The 19,813-nt window shown below is 38.8% G+C and overlaps 1 protein-coding gene and 2 long non-coding RNA genes across 5 annotated transcripts in view; 2 read left to right on the plus strand and 1 right to left on the minus strand.

Annotated features, from left to right (window-relative positions):
- The window catches only part of LOC104318982 (nipped-B-like protein), a 179,470-nt gene extending 172,089 nt beyond the window's left edge, over positions 1 to 7,381 (minus strand). For 2 of the 3 annotated variants that reach the window (XM_069775174.1, XM_069775172.1), the window contains exon 1: positions 7,065 to 7,380. The gene's annotated coding sequence lies outside the window, so the exon portion shown is untranslated. Of the gene's footprint in view, positions 1 to 7,064 lie in introns of all 3 variants that reach the window. The other variant, XM_069775173.1, reaches the window with a different exon arrangement.
- Positions 1 to 19,813, plus strand: part of LOC138683450 (uncharacterized) — a 630,921-nt gene that overhangs the window by 405,500 nt on the left and 205,608 nt on the right. The gene's annotated exons all lie outside the window — the stretch shown is intronic.
- LOC138683362 (uncharacterized) lies at positions 7,549 to 9,139 on the plus strand. Its single transcript, XR_011322932.1, has 2 exons — positions 7,549 to 8,100; positions 8,224 to 9,139. It is a non-coding gene; the product is annotated as an uncharacterized lncRNA (long non-coding RNA).

The raw sequence follows: 19,813 nt of genomic DNA on the forward strand, positions 1-19,813 counted from the left end.
AAAAGTTTCCCATCCAAGAGATCTTTTGCTGGAAACTGCCAGTTTGTAAAAAACAACTCTTCTAAAAAAAAAAAAAAAAAAAAAGCAGCTTATTTTCACAGAAAACTTCCATCACAAGGAAAGAAATAAATAAAAATTCTACCTGTTCCATAATATACCCACAGCCTCAGGGTCATGCCTAGAGCATACAATTAGAACAAAAAGCCATATGGGGGAGGAAAAGCTCAAGAACTTCTCTGCCTGATACAGATCAGGCATTTGAACTTGGACTTCCTACATCCCAAAAGCAATGTTCTGGCTAGGAACATGCTTACTACACCTCTGAATAGTCTTGCTTTCCTAACAGAGCTGTATAGCAGCTGGACAACAGACTGACATTACAATGAAATGGTCTGACCACTAGGCTGCAGAGGTTTCCATTCAACCAGTTTACATCAACTGCAACAATTATCAGTTTAAGAGGCAGAGTTTTATCCCTAACAGCCAATAACCAATACTTAGGATACTCTCCAGGGTTGCTAGTTCCTGCTGGAAGTTAACAGAGTAATATTTTGAATCTCTGTCTCCAATATTGCAGGCAAGCCATTTAATTACTTGCAGGATTTGGGTTGTTATCTAGTTGTTGTCTCTGTTATTCCTGATAAACTTTAAGAGATTTTGGTTTCTTCACAATAAGGAGGATGATTCTTTTTAATTTTTTGGGACAGGAAATCTATTCTGGTCCAGCTCTTGGCATGATCAAGACAGCTAAAACTGAATAGATGTTTAAGACCATCAGCGAAAAACCATTCTATACTTATTAGGAATCCACCATGAGAAACAATGAGCCTGATATGTTGAAACACAGGGCACTCACAACCACAAATAAAGTCAAAGAAAACAATGTTATGAAGTTCCTAAGTGCTGTAAAGTAACTCTAAGAGCCTCAAGAATAAAGCATGTCAAATTACACAAGATTTATAAGCAATTTTCAAACTTGCTGACTCAGTTTCAGTCTTCCATCTGTAAAATGGAAATAATATTTTACAGATGTGCAAAAAAAACCCTCTAATGTTTGTGAAGTGCAGATATGTATTTTGAGATAATTCCTATAAATGAATAGATGAAAACACTTCAGCATTCATGAAAGATTTGGATGGTATACAGCAGATAATAAAGCAGTAGGCTACACACTGAATGACAAAGAAAAACAAATATATCAACTAGGTTATAACAGTATACCATTCAGCTACGATTTCCCAGGCACTGTATGAGGCATTGAATCAGGGCCACGAGGGTAAGGGGGAAATACAGTAATATAGTTAAAGGCCCAGCGTATGGAGAAGGGGGCTGGATTACGTTTGTTTCTGCAATCTTAGTCTGCTGTTTCCTTATCCAAGTCCCTGATTTTGCAGCCTACTGTTTTTTAAACACTGTTCCTGTAAAATGCATTGCATGTCTACACATACACACTCCTGCAAAAAACAATGTGCTTCAAATCAAGCCACAGCAATAATCTGAAAAATGAAAATATCTACCTATATAAAGAATTCTGAGATCTCCGATTGGAAAACCACTTAGAACTGATACACATACTAAAAGCAATAAAAATAAACTTTTCTAGAATTTTTTCCTGGTTTAAAGAGTTTAACATGAAAAAAGTTCTTCAATGTTTATTTTTTTTAGTTATTTGTGTGAACCAAGTAGTCACCTTCAAGTACAGTATCAAAAACTGTGTTCAATTTGACTGGAATTCCTTTTAGTTTCTACATACAGGATTTTGGCCCAGCTTTCTCCCTTCACTTTTGCTAGTGAGATTTTCCATAGTGAACAGTAGGGACAGGAAATGAGATACAAATCATAGGTCCTGTACAATCTCCTCAAACACAATTTCCTCACTCCTGGGGTGCAGCAGATGTCAATATAAAGCACTTCTCTCCCACATACTTTGGAGGTCAGGATCAGCTACAAAGAAGTATGCATGTAACACTAAAAAAATAAACACACAAATATAGATGAATTATATTAAAGGTTTTTAGAATACAAGCCTTTAACAACTATCATTTCAAAAGGACTTCATTTTTCAATTATTAAAAAGGATCATTATTATACAGGGTTATTAGCAATAATACACATGTATCACCAATTTCGAGCATTTCCTTGTGGGTTTCTCTGTGCAACTGAGTGCTCGTTACTGATGATGATTCAAAATCAGAAGCTAAGCTAACCCGTACTACTTCTAATAAAGGCATATGAAAGGCAAAATTGAAAATAAGCAGTATCACATTCAAATGGACAATTTTTTTCAACTGTTAAATATTTCTAGTGATGTATTTTGCGACACTAAATAGCTGTTCTAACACTGGATGATCCACCACACACCTACCAGACAAACTCTAAAGTTATCACGACTCATATTTTTCCAATTAAGTATGCCCATAACTGCTGTCAAAATGTCCACACATTGATGAATTTTATATACTCCTCTATAATAATTCCTAGAAAGCATAAATTTCTAAATGAGGACTTAATTTCTTTCCTATGTCTAGATATTCAGAAGAGAAGTATATTTTTTCCTTCTAGTTACTAGCAACTGTTGACTAACTTTGCATTTCTTGTGCAACAGTTATGAAGTAAATGTTAATATAAATTTAATATCATGACTTTAACACTTTTTAATATAACACACACATAAAAGTACCACACTTGCCACTGAACACACAGAAAATTGCAATAGGAAACTTGTTATACCACTTCCTGGCTCAAATCAATTCACACTTTGACTATTTTTCATCTAGTATCCTTCAAAATATAGTTTATTTATATTATAGAGGAATATATACATGAAACATTTAGGATTAAGGCTGTATTACCTTAATCACCTGTATTGGGTTTGCGTGGCAAGGTTTTGGTAGTTGGGGGGCTACAGGGGTGGCTTCTGTGAGAAGCTGCTAGAAGCTTCACCTATGTCCGATAGAGCCAATGCCAGCCAGCTCCAAGACAGACCCGCCACTGGCCAAGGCCAAGCCGATCAGTGACAGTGGTAGCACCTCTGGGATAACATATTTAAGAAGGGGGGAAAAGTTGCTGCAGAACAGAAACCGCAGCCGGAGAGAGGAGTGAGAACATGTAAGAGAAACAACCCTGCAGACACCAAGGTCAGTGAAGAAGGAGGGGGAGGAGATGCTCCAGGCGCAGGAGCAGAGATTCCCCTGCAGCCCGTGGTGAAGACCATGGTGAGGCAGGCTGTCCCCCTGCAGTCCAAGGAGGTCCACGGTGGAGCAGATATCCACCTGCAGCCTGTGGAGGACCCCACGCCAGAGCAGATGGATGCCTGAAGGAGGCTGTGACCCTGTGGGAAGCCTGCGCTGGAGCAGGCTCCTGGCAGGACCTGCGGATCTGTGGAGAGAGGAGCCCATGCTGGAGCAGGTTTTCTGGCAGGACTTGTGACCCGGTGGGGGACCCACACTGGAGCAGTCTGCTCCTGAAGGACTGTACCCTGTGGAAGGGACCCACGCTGGAGCAGTCTGCTCCTGAAGGACTGTACCCTGTGGAAGGGACCCACGCTGGAGCAGTTCATGAAGAATTGTAGCCCATGGGATGGACTCATGTTGGAGAAGTTCATAGAGGACTGTCTCCCATGGGAGGGACCCCACGCTGGAGCAGAGGAAAAGTGTGAGGAGTCCTCCCCCTGAGGAGGAAGGAGCGGCAGAAACAACGTGTGATAAACTAACCACAACCTCCATTCCCTGTCCCCCTGCGCCACTCAGGGGGAGGAGGTAGAGAAAATCACAAGCGAAGTTGTGCCCAGGAAGAAGGGAGGGGTGGGGGGAAGGTGTTTTGAGATTAAGTTTTATTTCTCATTACCCTGCTCTGATTGGATTGGCAATAAATTAAGTTAGTTTTCCCCAAGTTGAGTCTGTTTTGCCCGTGATGGTAATTGGCAAGTGAACTCTCCCTGTCCTTATCTTGACCCACAAGCCTTTGGTTATATTTTCTCTCCCCTGTCCAGCTGAGGGGGGGGAGTGATAGAGCAGCTTTGGTGGGCACCTGGCATCCAGCCAGGGTCAACCCACCACATCATCATACAAACAACAAAAAAAAACCCACAGTCATTTCCTTGGGTTAGAACCATCTATTGCCTTGATTCTGCAAGAAGAGTCATATGAACATTAATGTACATGGAGTCTCAAACATGCAATAAGGTTGCACCGGGGTACATGTACTCTTATGTAGAACAGGGATCTGTGAATGGTTTCAGTGGTATAATTTTACTTCTCTAATCCTGTTCTGTTTCTCCTAAATCAAAATGTAAAAAAATGTTTTAAAAAAAAATACAAAAACAGCTTTAAAAGAAAGCAAAGGCTAAAAAAAAAAACCTGTACACAGGAAAAATTCAAGATGTACAAGGTATTTGAAAGCACAAAATAAAAGATAATAATAAGAAAATATTTTCCTCTTTCAGTTAAAATAATTGTTACAACTAACACCTCGAGAGTAATTAATTTTGTATTTCTGTAACATGAATAAAATAACTACATCCTCCTTAAGTAGCTAGCTCTTGTGATAACAGTGGACCAGTATAAACTCCTAACACTAGGGAAAAAGGAGTATGAAAGTGACAGTCCTGCTTCCCACACACACTTAAACGTGCTAAAAATACAATCTAAATCAAAAATAAGTCATCTCAAACATTTCCACATTAAGTATTTCTGTATGCCAAATACATTTTTCTGAGATAAAGAAATTTACAACTGCGATAATGCAACTAATTCAGGATTAGCCACATATGGCTCAGAAGAACAAAACCAAAAAAACTCATTACAAATAGGCAGCACCTTAAATTTCCCTCTGTAAATACGCCTATTTTTCATACCAGAAAAGTGCATGCTTTCTGATTAAAAAAAAAAAAGCACACACACCATAAACACAACCCTGGCAAGATAAACTTGACAGGAACTACATAACTACAGTAGCTTATTTCCTGCTCTTATCTGGTATATTTAAAGCAAACCTCCTTAATTGAAAAATAAGTCCGAGAAGCTCACTACTGTTAGCTTAACAAACCCATTTTTGTTAAAATGAGAACTGTTTGAAACAGACAACAAAAGAAACGCTGGAGCTCATGTCGCTTCCTGATGATGAAAACTACCCAAGAACTACAACTACTTCTGCACAGTCCTTTCTTTCCCGTAAAGCAGAGTTACACTACGGACCAAAAGAAAACAATTCAGCTACACACAGAGATAGGGGCAGTTAGAAACAACTAGTGGCTCCCTCTGCAATTCACAAAGTTTAAAAATAAAAAGCTGCTTTTTCGAAGTGTAAATGGTTCCTCTCCATGCACATAGGCCTGAGGCCCTGTTGCAAACAGTGTCTAACAGGACCAGGCAGCACAAAGACAGGAATGGGAGATTAGTGGGAGGGAGGCCGGGATTGGGGCTCAGCAGGATCTTCAGGCTTTTTAAAATTCAAACTGCTCCCTGACCAATACAAATCACTTACACGCTACTGACTACTACACAGATTTACAGCATTAAAAACGCACCTTCTATGTGACAGCTATATTAACTTCACCCTTTTAAACATGTATCAGGGCACTCAGAGACATGATAGCACAGTTTATAACTCTAAACATAATATACCAACAAGTTACTTTATTAGATACATTAACCACTTATTATTACAACAGATCTGCCTGAACAACTAAAAAACCTACTGAAAAAAAGACAAATTATGTAATGTTGATAATTGTTTGCCATTTACAAATTTCCTTTCTATATTAAAGATGAAACTCTGTATCTTAAAATTTCCCTCAATTATGTAATTTCTGTAGGAGTATTTTTATTAGTTCACAGGGTGTTTGTTTTAAATCTACCTCAATTTTTAATAACACTCTCAACTCTACCCTACAGTAAGTCCAAGATTTACTTTACTGTAAATTAGCTACCATTTATAAAGACCTGACACTTAATCAAATGTCATTTACAAAACACATTTGACCTGTTAAAATAACACCTAATTACATATTCAAACATCACGGACACAAACAGCCAATAACAACCTCAGGATCTCAAAATGATATGGCCTGACAAGAAAGGATGACACTTTTTAAGCGTTCCTTACTTTTCACTTAATTAAATTTACTCTTGATTCTCAAGTACTTAGGGTAAGATCTCATCTTCACCTTGACCCCTGAAATGTCATAAATGTAGCACTTTACACACGACCCCTCTCCCGTTTTCTGTTTGTTAAGAGTATAAAATAGTATTTCGTCTGAATTTAGTACATATTCACATAACGCATACAGCACATAAACACTGAGATTGTATGGAGTACCTGACATAATATGCTTGTCTATCTGTATTTCCTGGGTCTGCAGGTGTCCATGTTGTGTCAATCATCCCACAAGCGCTAGTTTTATGCCATAAATATACTAAGTGATTAACACACTAATCAATCACTATATTATTTAGAGATTAAACCTCTGGCACATTATAAATCCATGTGCATTCGAACTTTTTAATGTTCACAATAGAGTTGGTTAGAAGGAGAAGGTAATAGCGAAGAGAGCTGATATTTTTGTTTCTGGGTATTTATATTGTCTCTCTTCCCCTATTCCTCCACTTACTCCTTCCCCACTTCAGAGGGCTGTCTGCGCTGGGACCTTCCTTCCTTGCCCTGGTGAAGTTGTAAATACGGCAAAAAGATAAGTGCACATTTGCAGCTAATTTTATTGTTTCCTCTTCCTCCTGCTCCTCTCCGAGTTAAGGCCTGTTACTGAGAAGCCGCTTATGCCTTTCTAATCCCCGAGCTAGAGTAAAGGCGCTGGCCGGCGGGCCTGCGCTCTCTACCGGGCCTAGGCCTCCCAGCAGCCCTGGAGGAACCAATCTCCTCCGCCAAACCCGAGCGAGCAGGAAGGAGGGCTGCGAAATAAACATCTCCGGTTACCACTTATTCCCCTCTACCCCGGATAACAGCTAATTCCCTCTGCACCCAGCAGCGCTGGGCCGCCTGGGCTAGGAGGCCCAGCCCGCTGCTGGAGAGGGCAGGGAGGGGAAGGGGAGACAAGGAGGGGGGATTACCTGAGCAAATCGGCGTCTGAATCCAACAAGAATCCGAGAGAGGGGGAGAGAAATCCGCCCCCTCCCTCCTCAGAGGAGCTGCTGCCGCCGCTGCTAGGCCGCCGCCACCGCGGAGCAGGAGGAGGAGGGGAGATAATATAACAACAATAATCCGGGCCGGGAGGGGGGCTGGCTCCTCTTCCGTCTCCTCCTCAGTGCAGCGAACATGTAGAGCTGGGGGGTGAGCGGCCGAGACAAATCCCTTCCCTCTGAGCCTGCTTCACAACATCAACCCGGGCTGGGCCGAACCAAACCGGTTTCCGAGACACACTCCGAGCCGCAGAGGGATGGCCGGGGGGGGGGGGGGGGGAAGCAGCTGCCAAGGGGCCGCCGCCGCCGCTCCCTCTGTATATGCTAGTGCAGGAGGATGGGGGAGGTGGTAGCCTGGGCCCAGTGAGTCGGTACCGAGCGGGGGGTGGGGGTGGGGGAAGAAGAAGAAGAGGGGGAGGAGGAGGAGAAAGGAAAGGAAAGGATCGGATCCTGTGTGTGTCTCTCTCTCGCTCCCTCTCAGAACAAAATGCCGACCGGAAGTGCAGCTGCAGGAATGACTCCCTCCACCGGCGCCAAACGCCAACAGCCTCCCCCTTCCCTCCACTACCTCCTTCTCACTCGTTCAACTAGCGTCGCTTCCGCCTCTGCTACTGCACTGCTCCACTCCGCTCGCTAGAGTGGCTTCCTCTGCCTTGCCTTGCCTTGCCTTGCCTTGCCTTGCCTTGCCTTGTCGCGGCGGGCACAACTGAGACTCCGCTGCGTGGCTGTCTCTCCCCTTCCTCACCCCTTCAGCTGCTGCCTGAGTTTCTCTTTCTTTTCTCTCTCCTTCTGGTGTGCGGAAGAAAACAGGAGTTTACGCTTAGGCCTGCGCTGAGAGGAAGACAGTGATTTGTGATGAAGCGGCCGTTGAAAAAAACACACGTTTTGGGTTTTATTTTTGTCTTCCTTAAGGATGGTGGGAAGGAGGACTGCAAAATGCCACGTCGCAGGAGGCAAACTTATAAAGGTATCATAAAATGAACCCACAAAGGTGGCAGTCCCGTCCCGTCCCCCCGCCCCAACGGATGAGATGTGTCAGACTTGGGACGCTTGCTGGAGTTACTGTTATCGTTCATGTCCGCCTCTGTAGGCCGTGTCGCAGGAACTGAAACACCCGATGCTGAAAGCATTGCCGGGGCGAGGAATTTCCAGCTGGACATACCGAACTGGAGCGGCTTTTAAAAACAACCTTTTTGGACGAGCACGGGGGAAAATGCTGATGTTCAGATGAAGGGCCCTTTGCTGGAGGCTGATGCTCACCACCACCACCACCAGATTTACTGGAAATATTTTAATTGTGGGTTGTGAAGGAGTGTTTGGTGAAAGAGAATGTCCTAGTCTGAAAGATTTTCTGGTTTTCCTCTGTACAGGTAAAACTGTGAATAATCATAGAACGGGATAATAGCATTTATATCTGATGAGTTAACTATGTCTTTTCCTACTCATGTCGTATTGCTCCTCAGTACTTTGATTTTTAGAGGAAGCCTTCCTTGTCTGTGGACTTCAGGATTCAGCCATACAGTTGGACACGGCTAACTTTAAATACCCTGTGACATATAAACACACCCTTTCAGCTCTGGATGGATATTATTTGCACAAAGGGATAATATCTTACACCAATGCACTTGAATCTTTCCAAGTCTTAGGATTTCCTGAATAATGCTCTGTCTTTAATACAGATTTAAAATGCCTCTCTCAAGCTTAAAGAACTATTAAATTTGTAATGTTGGATGAATCAAAGTTCGTTTTACAAGTGTATGTGTTTTTGTTTGAAAGTACAGAAATGAAAATGGCACTGGAGAATATGGTAATTCAGTACTGGAAATACTAATATCTAATGGGTACATGCTCATGTAAGTTTAATGGAGACAAACTGGGCTCTGAAAGAAATGTATTATATACCTTTGTTACAAGTTAATATAAAAGGTCCCAATCCTTTAATTGTTTATTCATTCACAACTTCAAGTTATCCATTTGAAATAAAGATAAATAATTGGTGCAGTAAATTAAGTATGTTCATAAGTCTTTGTGCTTAATTTAATACAGTGCAACTCTATAAGTCAAGGGGGAAAATATTTATCTCCTTTTGGTAACAAACTAAAGTTTAATAAACTACCTGTTTAAAGTTCACATACACGTATGTATGTGGACATATACACCTATGAATTCAAAGGAAAATGTGATTCTAAAATGACAACATTGGCCCAGGAATACTACTTCAATCTACTTCTAACTGACTGTTACCAATTCATGTTGATGGACTCTATGTGATTTTAGTAACTTATTTATATACATTTTTTTTCTTAATTGGTGATTTAGTGTGTAAATAAAATGTAAATACTGAAATTTTGCTTTTCAAATGCCAGGTATCTTCCCTATCAAATATGGTTTAGCCAGTACAAACATCATGGTAAAACACAACACCTATTTGACTACTTTGTTTCTGTTGGAATTTTCCAGTGAGAATGTCACTGGACCATTTTATGCTTCCAAAATCCCGTTCAACTAAAAGAATTTGTAGAAATGGCTATTTTGTCTGAGTACTATGTTATTACCTGCACAAGAAAACAACTAATTTAAGCCATTAGTTGTTTTAGAAGGTGGTGTTGTAACACACATGAGCAAATCAGGATTTTTTTTTTCATTAAGGGAAATTAAATACTTAAATATGTTTTATTCCATTAGATATTACTGTAATCCACTTTTAAAAAGGAAAGTGCAAATTCTTCAGTTGCATTCGGACAAGTGGTTCCTTGTATTCCTTTTGTCTTCAAAGGTCCACTCACAACAATTTATTGCAGAATGAAGGCTCACTATGTTCCTAAAAAATATTTTAGTATGCATGGGGTTCATCTCATTATGCCTGAAGTTCCCAGAAAAAACAAGTATTTCAGAATATTACCAGAAAGCATATCAAAAGATACTTTAAACCTTATTTCTGTTCCAGACCTTAGTCATGGGGTGGAGGTGGCCCTAATCTGTATGGGAGGAGCTATGAAGTCATACGACCATGACTGTGGCACACTAAGGAGTGTACACTGCACTAAACAAAGCTGGTGGCAGTGCAAAGGAAGGTAAAGCTCTGAATTCCCCTGACAAATCCACACCTATATAGTCCTGAAAAATGAATTGCAAGTTTCAGGGTAAAGCTTTAGAATCTAATCCCGCTCCCTTTGATGTCAAGGGAGGATGTGTCTTTTGCCCTAAACAAATGACTGGGCTCCCATAAATCTAAGCTATTTGCACAGTCAGTTATTCTGAGACTAATTTCTTGTTCTTCAAAGAGAACCAATAATTCAGTATTTTTAGTGTAACTTTAAAAGGCAGGAATTAAAGACCTTCATGCAGACAGTACTGTTTTAAAAATTTATTTCTCAAGCAATTTTTACAAAAAAATATGTTAAGTTGTAGGTACCTCTTTTGCTGCTGTTTACAACTGTGTACTGAGATAAAAAGCTTTCTAGTTATAGACAGTATGTGTGTGTACACTGTTGAAAATAGTGAAGAGACCTCTTTGCCCTTTTCATTCTGATGTTAACTTCCCTGACAGCTACATGTTGTTATTCAGCTTAATAAATTATGGACAGCATGTAATATTACAGTAAAAACACACCTGACACCAATGTTTTCTTAGAAGTTGCTTGTTGTCATTTGATTTTTTCTATAGAATGAATGAAAAGTGTATTGTGCTTTTCCATTTTTGTCTCTTTAAGGGCTGGTATAACATACAGGTACCTGTCTTTTTAAGTTGTTACTGGGATGCACAAACATTGTTATATTTACCCGTTAGTAATTTATAGGTAGTATGTATTTCTGGGCAGAATTTTTAAATAAATGTGATGTGTCAGTAAAATATTTTAAAAATTAACATTATGATGGGATTTTTTTTTTAAATAATTGAAAGGAACTCAGCTCATTATCTGAATGTAATATAGTAATGCAATCATATAGCTATCATCCTAAATTTAAGTATTCAAATGATTGGGAATTTGGTGTTAAGGCTGGACTACAACAGCGAATAGGAAGAATGTAATGATTAATGCTGTATGACAAGTAAGATAAAGTTATGTTCTTTGCATTGACTTTAGTTCAAAGGAGCAAATAATAGCACCATGTAATTAATTCACTGGGGAATATTCATTGTGAGAAGTAAGCAACCTAAATATCAGATGAGGCCTTCAGTGGTACAGGTAAAATAAAAAGCCGAGGAAGCCTGCAGATTGAGGAGTAAAATATTTGTATAGGTACTTGCTCTAAGTTTACAACTTGATGGTGACTACTGATTTTTTTTTTTTTTTTCCCTGGTAAGCCAGATGGAGGTTTGCTTTGGTTTTTTTCTTATTCTAATTATTTAGCATAATTTACGAACAAGAATTCCATATGGAATGAAATAATACTATTTCATTTTTAAATTTTTTCTAAGTGACAAACTTGCACTATCTCTACCATATTAAGATATGTGCTTTTGTTTGTATGAAGAAGGGATATGAATTTTATGGCAGATATATCTTTTAAAATGTATGCTTGTAAAAAACAGTTCTCTATGGAGGAAAAATGATAGAAGACAAAGCTCTAGTATTTTCATTTGAATGTTACAGTCAGTTTTTGATTATGCAAGGCACTAGGGATTCTGAATAAAGTTACGATATAGATAATATAAAATATGTAATTTAGACTATAAAATATATATAACAATAAAATACATTATATAACAGAAAAGGAGGTCAGTGATAGATTACTCTGCTGGACAAGTAGACTGTCCCAGTACTGTTATATTAGGGCTGTAAGAACAGACCTAATAAGAGTTGTTTTTGTAGGGAAGATAAATGATCAGTTATACATTATCATTGAAAGAAACCTGAAATCTGGCTAAAGATGCTCTTTAGGCTCTTTTCTGTGGATTCACTATTGGTGGGTGAACTTCAGAAAGGAAGCAAGTACCATTCCTGTTATAACTTCCTGAACTTCCCACAAATTATTTTTTTTCTTTAATCTGAACCTCATATGTCTTTATCCTCTCAAAAGTCTTGTTTTGGAAAGGCACTGGGAAAGCAACTTACTGTCATGTTTTATAATAGAGATATAGAACTGCACGTTAGTTACATAACAAATCCTGAGCAGTTTCATACAAGAGCTGTGAGGGCCACCATGGATTATTTTGAGAGATTAAAATAAAAACATTTGGGCAATTTTATTCTTTTTTCACTTTTTAAGGTGTAAAGGTAAATCGATACAGCTTCATGGGCCAGCAAGTTAATGCGGACATTCATCTTCTGGCAAAGGACAGAAATTAAAAATTGGCCTAATGGACTGTTGTATTCAGCGCAAGCTGAAAGCCACAAGTGTATGGATTAAAGAAATCTGAGAACATCATATCATGCTTAAAATGTCTTGCCACTCCCTTTTTAATGAACTTGCCTGTCAAAAGAAGATTTAAGACAGAGATATGTTTATCTAAATCATGTATGTTAAAAGAGCTTCTTGGGCTTAGGCCTTTAAAAACTGCTTCTTTGAAAGAAAGCAGAATTTTTCCATTCTTCAGATACTGAAGTGTTAACCATCTCAGCCAAAAGATTCAATGGCTACATATAAACTAATAGGTTAAACATGCCTGGGACTGTTCTCTGGCATTGAGGCTGGTAGCCATACAATGTTTTATGCCTTTATTATTAAACCCTTTTATTCTTCAAAACAGGATAGTCACATGCATCTACTGCCCATTGGGAATGGTTCCTGACTCACACTAACTCCCAAACTGTGCCCAGGAATTGTTTGGGAAAGTACTAGCTGGCATGCTTTTAGCCTGTGCCAAGGTCTGTTCGAACATTTTAATACACAATTTTTAGACAAATTATTTCCAATGTCTGTGAATGTTTTGTGGTGGTTTCATTTACATTGCATTTTATAGACACACCTAATGCAGTCTCCTTGGAGTGATTAGCCAAAAGGAAGGTAAGTAAGAGGGAACTGTGGTCCCCCACCTAGAGATAAATCACGTTCATATTTCCAATTAATTCTTTATTGAAGCAATTAATCACCTAATTTTTTTATCCAGAAACCTGACAAAAGAAAGTTGAGTGGAATTTGGCTATCAAGTTAAATATTTGTTCATGTGAAGACATTTTAGAAAGTCCTATATGGTGGCTAAAACAGCCTTCTAACCTGCAGCAGATGCCCCTCTTTCTTTTAGACATCCTGTGGCCCTTATGAAAGGATGTTACAGTAAAAACAGGAACAGAAAACACACATTGTGCAATAAAATGAAATAAACACAAGCAACTTTTGCACTCCTTTAAATTATGGCTGTTAACATCAATTTGTAATGAAAATAGCTTCTAAAATGTAATTTATTGATTTTAAGATTAAAATGGAAAAGGAGTAAGGATAAATAAAACATCATTGGGTATTTTCTGAATGCTGAGTATTCCTCTTATAACTTCTTTAAAAAAAATCCATTTTGTAACTGGACACATATTGGCAACTTGCTTCTCAGTGTGGTCATAGGGACAAACATCAGTCCATCTGCTTTGTCAGCACTTCAGAAGATGTATGGGTGCTCCATTAGTGAGCCAGAAACCAGTATTAACTTGTCACAGATTTAATTTCTCACAGACTTGCAATACCATGCATTCTGACACACAGAGCCTTTTTTTTTTTTTAAACTTTTGACAGGGACAATAAGTGGTCCATAAAATTGAATTGTTAACTTGGAGAAGCTGCCTGGGCTTTTACAATGCAATTAAATACAGATAAACGTCTCTGCCTAGGTGATGCAACTCAGTTACAGTAGGAAAAAAAAAAAAAGACTGAGATAAGAATATACCTTTTAGGAATGGTTAGCATGGAATTTTCAAATAGCCATATGTAGGGCACAAGAGGATTTTGTTACAGTAACCCAGGATAGTTCACCTCCCCCATCCGAGTATGTAGAGTCCCAAGCACGTCTTATCTTGTTGTTTCGGTAACCTGGGATAGTTTGCTTCCCCCCCCACATCTGCACATATCCCTGCACAGGCGCCAACGAGGGCGGCCAGCTGCAGATCTCGGAATTCGGACAACAGCACCTGCATTACATCAGCTAGTTTGCTAATGAACAAAACAAGACATTTCATATGTATGATATGTTAATCAGTGCAAGTTTTATTATCCATCCCTGCAGTGCTTTCCTTTGAGCTTCACTTCCTAGCAGGGCTCCACTGCGTCGGGTCCCTATTTGATTAGCGACGGTGTCCTGGGGCTCCCAACGCTACACTTTCATTAAAGCCAAAGCTTTCAGTTGCTGAGTGTTGTGCCTCATCCCTGGGGGATCCACACCTGCTTTTCATTCGTAACACCATAACTTAAAAATCAAGTCAAAATGATCTATTTATGAAAAATGTCCTTTTCTGTATCATGATGTATTTTAATTCTAGTTTTTGATGTTTAAATTTCTCTATTTGTCCTCCCACTGTTTTAAAATACCTACATGACTTCCCTCAGGTTCCCTAAACATAATTCATCTTTGAAGAGAAGAACAGCATAGAAAATCTTGGCCTAAGAGGTATATATTTGGAGAAATAACAGGATAAGCATAAGCAGTTTTCTTAAAGGTTATAGGTAAGCGGAAATTGTTTACAAATCTTGACTATAATGAAAGAACACTAGTATGCACAGCATTGTTAATGTATGTTAATTTATAGTTTTGAGTTACTATTAACCATTTTGTAGGTTTGCTAACTTTCTCTACTGTATTCCTAGTAAAGATTTCAATCCAGTGCAAGTACTCATATGAAAGATGATATAGTGACTCTCCTAAAGAGGCTGTAATATGTATACCTGTGCTTTTGCTAGTATGTTTTCCATGCAGAGTTCAATGTATTAAGATGGCCTGTTATCCATAACATTGTTGTTAGATAAAACATATTACAACTAGTTATCATAGACAGTGCTCTTTAAAATCACTGTGAGTAGTTAAACTTTCTGGAACAAGAACAGCCTCCATGAGAACATGGGTACATGTCGCCACCCAAAAGGCACATGTGGGCAGCACATGTTTTATTGGATATTTGGAGGATAGGCATGTGTGAGAAAAAAGATATAAAATACCATAGAAACAGATGCAGAGAAGACACAGAAACCCATACACAGGCCTGAGTAATCACTGGGAATGTAGCTCTAAGAAAAATGGAGCAAGAGATATTCAAGATGACTGTCAAGCAAAAAGGACTTGAGACTTTGAGTGAAATTTTCCCATGGTTTCAAAGGAAAAGAATGTATGCGCAATCTTTATAAATAGAGTGCATCAAAATATCTGATGCTATCATATATTTTTTCTGACAGAGACAATCCACTAGCCATTCAAGTCAAAGCATGTAAGAATACATTTCCAATTTTAAAGACAGTTGCCTTCTAAATAGATCCATAAATTACAATAACCTGGCAGCATTCAAAATATGAATTTTCCTGACAGGAAAATATATACACATGCCCCATAAAATATTTTTTATACTTTCATTCACTAGATATTTTCCTTAAGTTACTCATTACTTCCATACCTTCCATGGTTCCATTGCAGTTTCCCCTCATTTCCAGACTTAAGTCAGTCTTGTGTTTATTCCATGCTATGCTAAGGATCACTCTCTTCTGGTCAAAGTGCTTGTTTCTTCTGCATTTCCCTGGGCATTGTTTATCTTTTCTCTGTCATTAGACTGTGTTTTCCCTAATGTTTTGGATTGTTTCCTTCTCACTTGCTCCCAATGATAGAGGCAGCATATAAAAGCCCTTACTTGCCTTATTTTCCTATTTTGATTCTTCTTCATCGGCAAAAATAATCCAAAATATGAATCTCTACCTGTTTCTCGTAAAGAATCCACTGGCTTAAAAGAGGATCTCTCTATAAGCAATGATCTTACTGGTTTTATTTTTTCTCGTAATCATGTTTACAGACTAGTCAAATGCCCATAGAGGCAAAAAAAGAATTTACTATGTCTTTGAGTAGAAGGTGAATGTAAAATTTGCTTTGGTGGGTATGCCATTTTAATACAATAGAAAAGGTATTTGTGTTGAATAATGTTTGGATAAAAAAGTCAGTTAAATAAGGGATAATCTGTTGGTGAAGAGATTAATTGTAAAACCCCTGCTATAAAATTTATATTTAAAGTATAGTATAGCATAGCATAAAAAGTACTTACATGAAAATACTGTTTCAGAAAAATTGTTATATATGTGCAGACTTGAAAATATGATCTTTCCATTTTCAGTTTTTTCACACCTAGTTTCAGAAACTTCATTTAGACTATAGAGTGCAAATGTTTCATTTCTTTTTTTATTTAAAATGTAAATGTGCTGTGTTTATGATTGTCTGTGAAGAGCTTAGCATATTACTTTTATACTATGAAAACTTGGATGTTTCCATGTAATCTTCTGAAGTTGTGCTGAAGTTGACTGTCCAGTCTAGGAACATGTTAAGTAGAGTTGTACAGGCTATGTATTTTGATGTTAACCTCATCTGAGGTTTTCCTTAAGAATGCAGTTTCATGAAAAATTGGTCATCTAAACAAGTACTAATAGAAGTTTGGGGATTTTGTTTTGGTTTTAAAATCTAGATTAATGAAGGTAAATGCAGCTTTTTGTAGTCCATTTGCATTTTGAATGCAAAGTATTGGGGTTTATTTTACAGTTAGTCACATGATATTCTTATGGTCCCCTTATTTTCTAAATCTTCTCATTAATACCAGCTAGAGTTTGAAAAGAGAAAAATGCTTAGTATTCCTATATTGTTGATGATTAACTAAAAAATATAACATAGCCTATGGGGGAAGGAGTGTCACATACATATTTTATAGCCTGTGAGGCTTTGTTTCATTATCATGAACATTGTGTTACACAGCACTCTGATGACCTTCATAGTGTTATGAAGTTGGTATAAAACTGCATAACTGTTGAACATTCACGATCTATCAAACTGATTATCCTTAGCAGTTACTTACACCTTTTTTCTCCTTCTCACTCCTTCAATCATCTTCCTTCCCAACAATAAAAACAAATGTGTATATTTAAATGAAGGTTTTTCTTACCAGGCCTCGTAACAGCTTTACCCTCTTCTAAAAGCAGTTCAGAGATGTCTATATGAGACTTCTTTATGGCTGGTGCTCTTCACATGTAATAAATATAATTTGTCCAGTTCCCCAAAATTTCATTCAAAATGCTATATACTGATGCCAAAATCCCTGAAATAGAAAATTTCACATGTAATTTCAGGGAAGTTATAGAGCTGTAATAATCAGGCTATAGAAATACAACTACATGTTTTGGTAGCTATAGAATAATAGCTAATTATTGCCTTTAGGAATGTTTTCTTTTCATCTGCAAAAATTTAAAGGACAAATTCTTACAACTGTGTATGTGCCAAGCAAAAAGTTACAGTATTATTAATCTAATAGGTTTCTTCCAGCATACACACTTCCCTTTGACTGCAAAAGCATACTGCAACTTTTTCTTAATTAAATGCTATTTTTGGTTATGTGTTAATGTAGAGCTCAAGAAAGGTTCTGGATTGCTAGCTTAGTGCACTGAAGTCCTTATTTATCCACAAAAAAACAAACAGCACAGGAACAATGATTAATGCAAACTTCCTGGTGCTGTTTCACTGGTGTGCCCCAGAGGGACCACCATTGTTATAATGTAGTTCAATCTCTTACTTCTTTCTCTTTAGTATGTGGACTCTCCATATATACCATGTTACCACAGTATTACTGCTTATACTACTCAACTGATACTTAGGAGTAATTGGGCAGACAAGAAATGTTCTTATTAATCATATAGAAGAAAATATCACATTAAAAAAATTAATCGGGCTTCCCAAAGACGATACCCCTCCTATTCACCTCATTTTATGCTCCTAATTTGTTTATTCTGTGTGGTTTTGGTTTGCTTTTAAGTTTCAGAGTTTCTCTGAGGAAGTGGGCTTGGCATTTTATAGTTGCCTGGGAAGCACTGCACATGCTTATGATTCTACAAAAATATTTTTAGTATGATGGAAAGCTCTCATGTTTATCACTAATAGCTGCTCTTACACCAGCTACTTCATGAACATTTTAAGTGCCCTCAGTTTCCTTCTGTCTAGGTGCAGATCAAAGAACCCAGTTCCTCACTTGCTTGAGAAATTTTTATTATGGGCCTCTAAATCAAAGATGTCACAGTATAGTCACTTGATAGCAAAAAGTATTTTTTGCATACACTGGCATTTTAAATCGATCTTAAAGAACACAATCAATGTATCTAAAATACTCCAAAACATTAGTGTAATCAGATGTCTGGAGAAGCACTCAATGCCCAAGCACGTTCCTGAGAACTACCTGTGGTTGGTCTCAGTCACTCAGCCCCTGGTTCTTTAACACTTTGTATGAAATCTGGTCGTTACTTGCAATTATGCTTAGGACTCCCGTTAGCCAAGCCTATTTGTTACACCTCTTCTACTGAGCAGATTTTGGCTCAGTACGTCAGATTATATTATTATTTGCACTAAAGAAAGCCACTGGACTCCTGACTGAGCGGCACCCCGGGCTGCCCCCGCGGTGGCCGCTGCCCGCGCTTTTGTCACTCCAAACCCCATCTCCCATCACTATTCCCGTGCCTTCCCTTTCTTCTCTCCTCCCAGTCCTGTTCAGGTAAATGAGGCCTGTTATGAGCAGCCACAGCGCCAGTGAGGAGGGGAGCTCTAGTGATGCTGGAAGGATAAATAAAAGTGGATCTAAAAGCTCCTAAAACTCCCAGCTAGCCCCAAACACGCTACCGGGGTGTCGCCTCGACTCCTCCCTCAAACCAGGCTGCGACACCAACCCGGCTGCTGAGTGGAACTTGCCCACGCAGGAGAAAGGAGAGAGGTGCCCTCAGGATTTTACCTCAGGTTCACCTCTTTTAATTCATAGATCTCCTCCTCGTGCTTTATAATGACTGTTTATCGCTCTCCTTTTGAAATTTTGTCATTAATTTTATAGCGAATAATTAATAGCGTGGAAGTAGATTTCCCCCTCCCCGGGTAATGGAACAGTCCGCTGGGTTCCTCGGCGCCGACACTTAACTTTTAACTCCTTTTCTGCCAAATCCCAACCTCCCTCTGTAGAAGGTTATTTCTTTCAGAGACTTGGATCCTGCCTCAAGCTCTGTCACACTTAAATACCACAGACAGGTCAGGGTTGTAAGAACTGTCTCATATGGGCAGTGTGAAATGGGGGAAACGACTACTGACTCTCGAGATGGACTTAAATCCTCAGTGCCGGCTGGAGGTCCAGAGATCCCACGGAGACCTCGATGTTCAAAGGCAGTGTCCCATCTGGGTCGCCAAATTGTTACTGATAAAGCCGGTCAAAGAAACTCTCTAAGACTCGATTTTGGAGTTTTAGAAAGCAGGCATTCTTTATTGCAGCGCTGGGTGCATGGGGGATAGTTCCACCTATTGTGCACACCGTTACCTACAACAAGTAGAAATTTATATTATTCCAGTCATACATATTCATATTATCATTTACATAGTGTCCACCCTTTGGTCACATGCAGTGTGGGTAATCTCTTTCTTCTAGTTAACTGGCCTTGGCAAGTTTTAATTACAAAAACTCAGCAGAACTCAAAGCTTATCATCAAAGCCCAAGGCTTCTTGTCTGTTGATGCGCATCAGGCCCGAGGCCTCCTGTCTGTTGGTG

This window comes from Haliaeetus albicilla, chromosome W (assembly GCF_947461875.1).
Source record: "Haliaeetus albicilla chromosome W, bHalAlb1.1, whole genome shotgun sequence".
Classification (NCBI taxonomy): Eukaryota; Metazoa; Chordata; class Aves; order Accipitriformes; family Accipitridae; genus Haliaeetus; species Haliaeetus albicilla.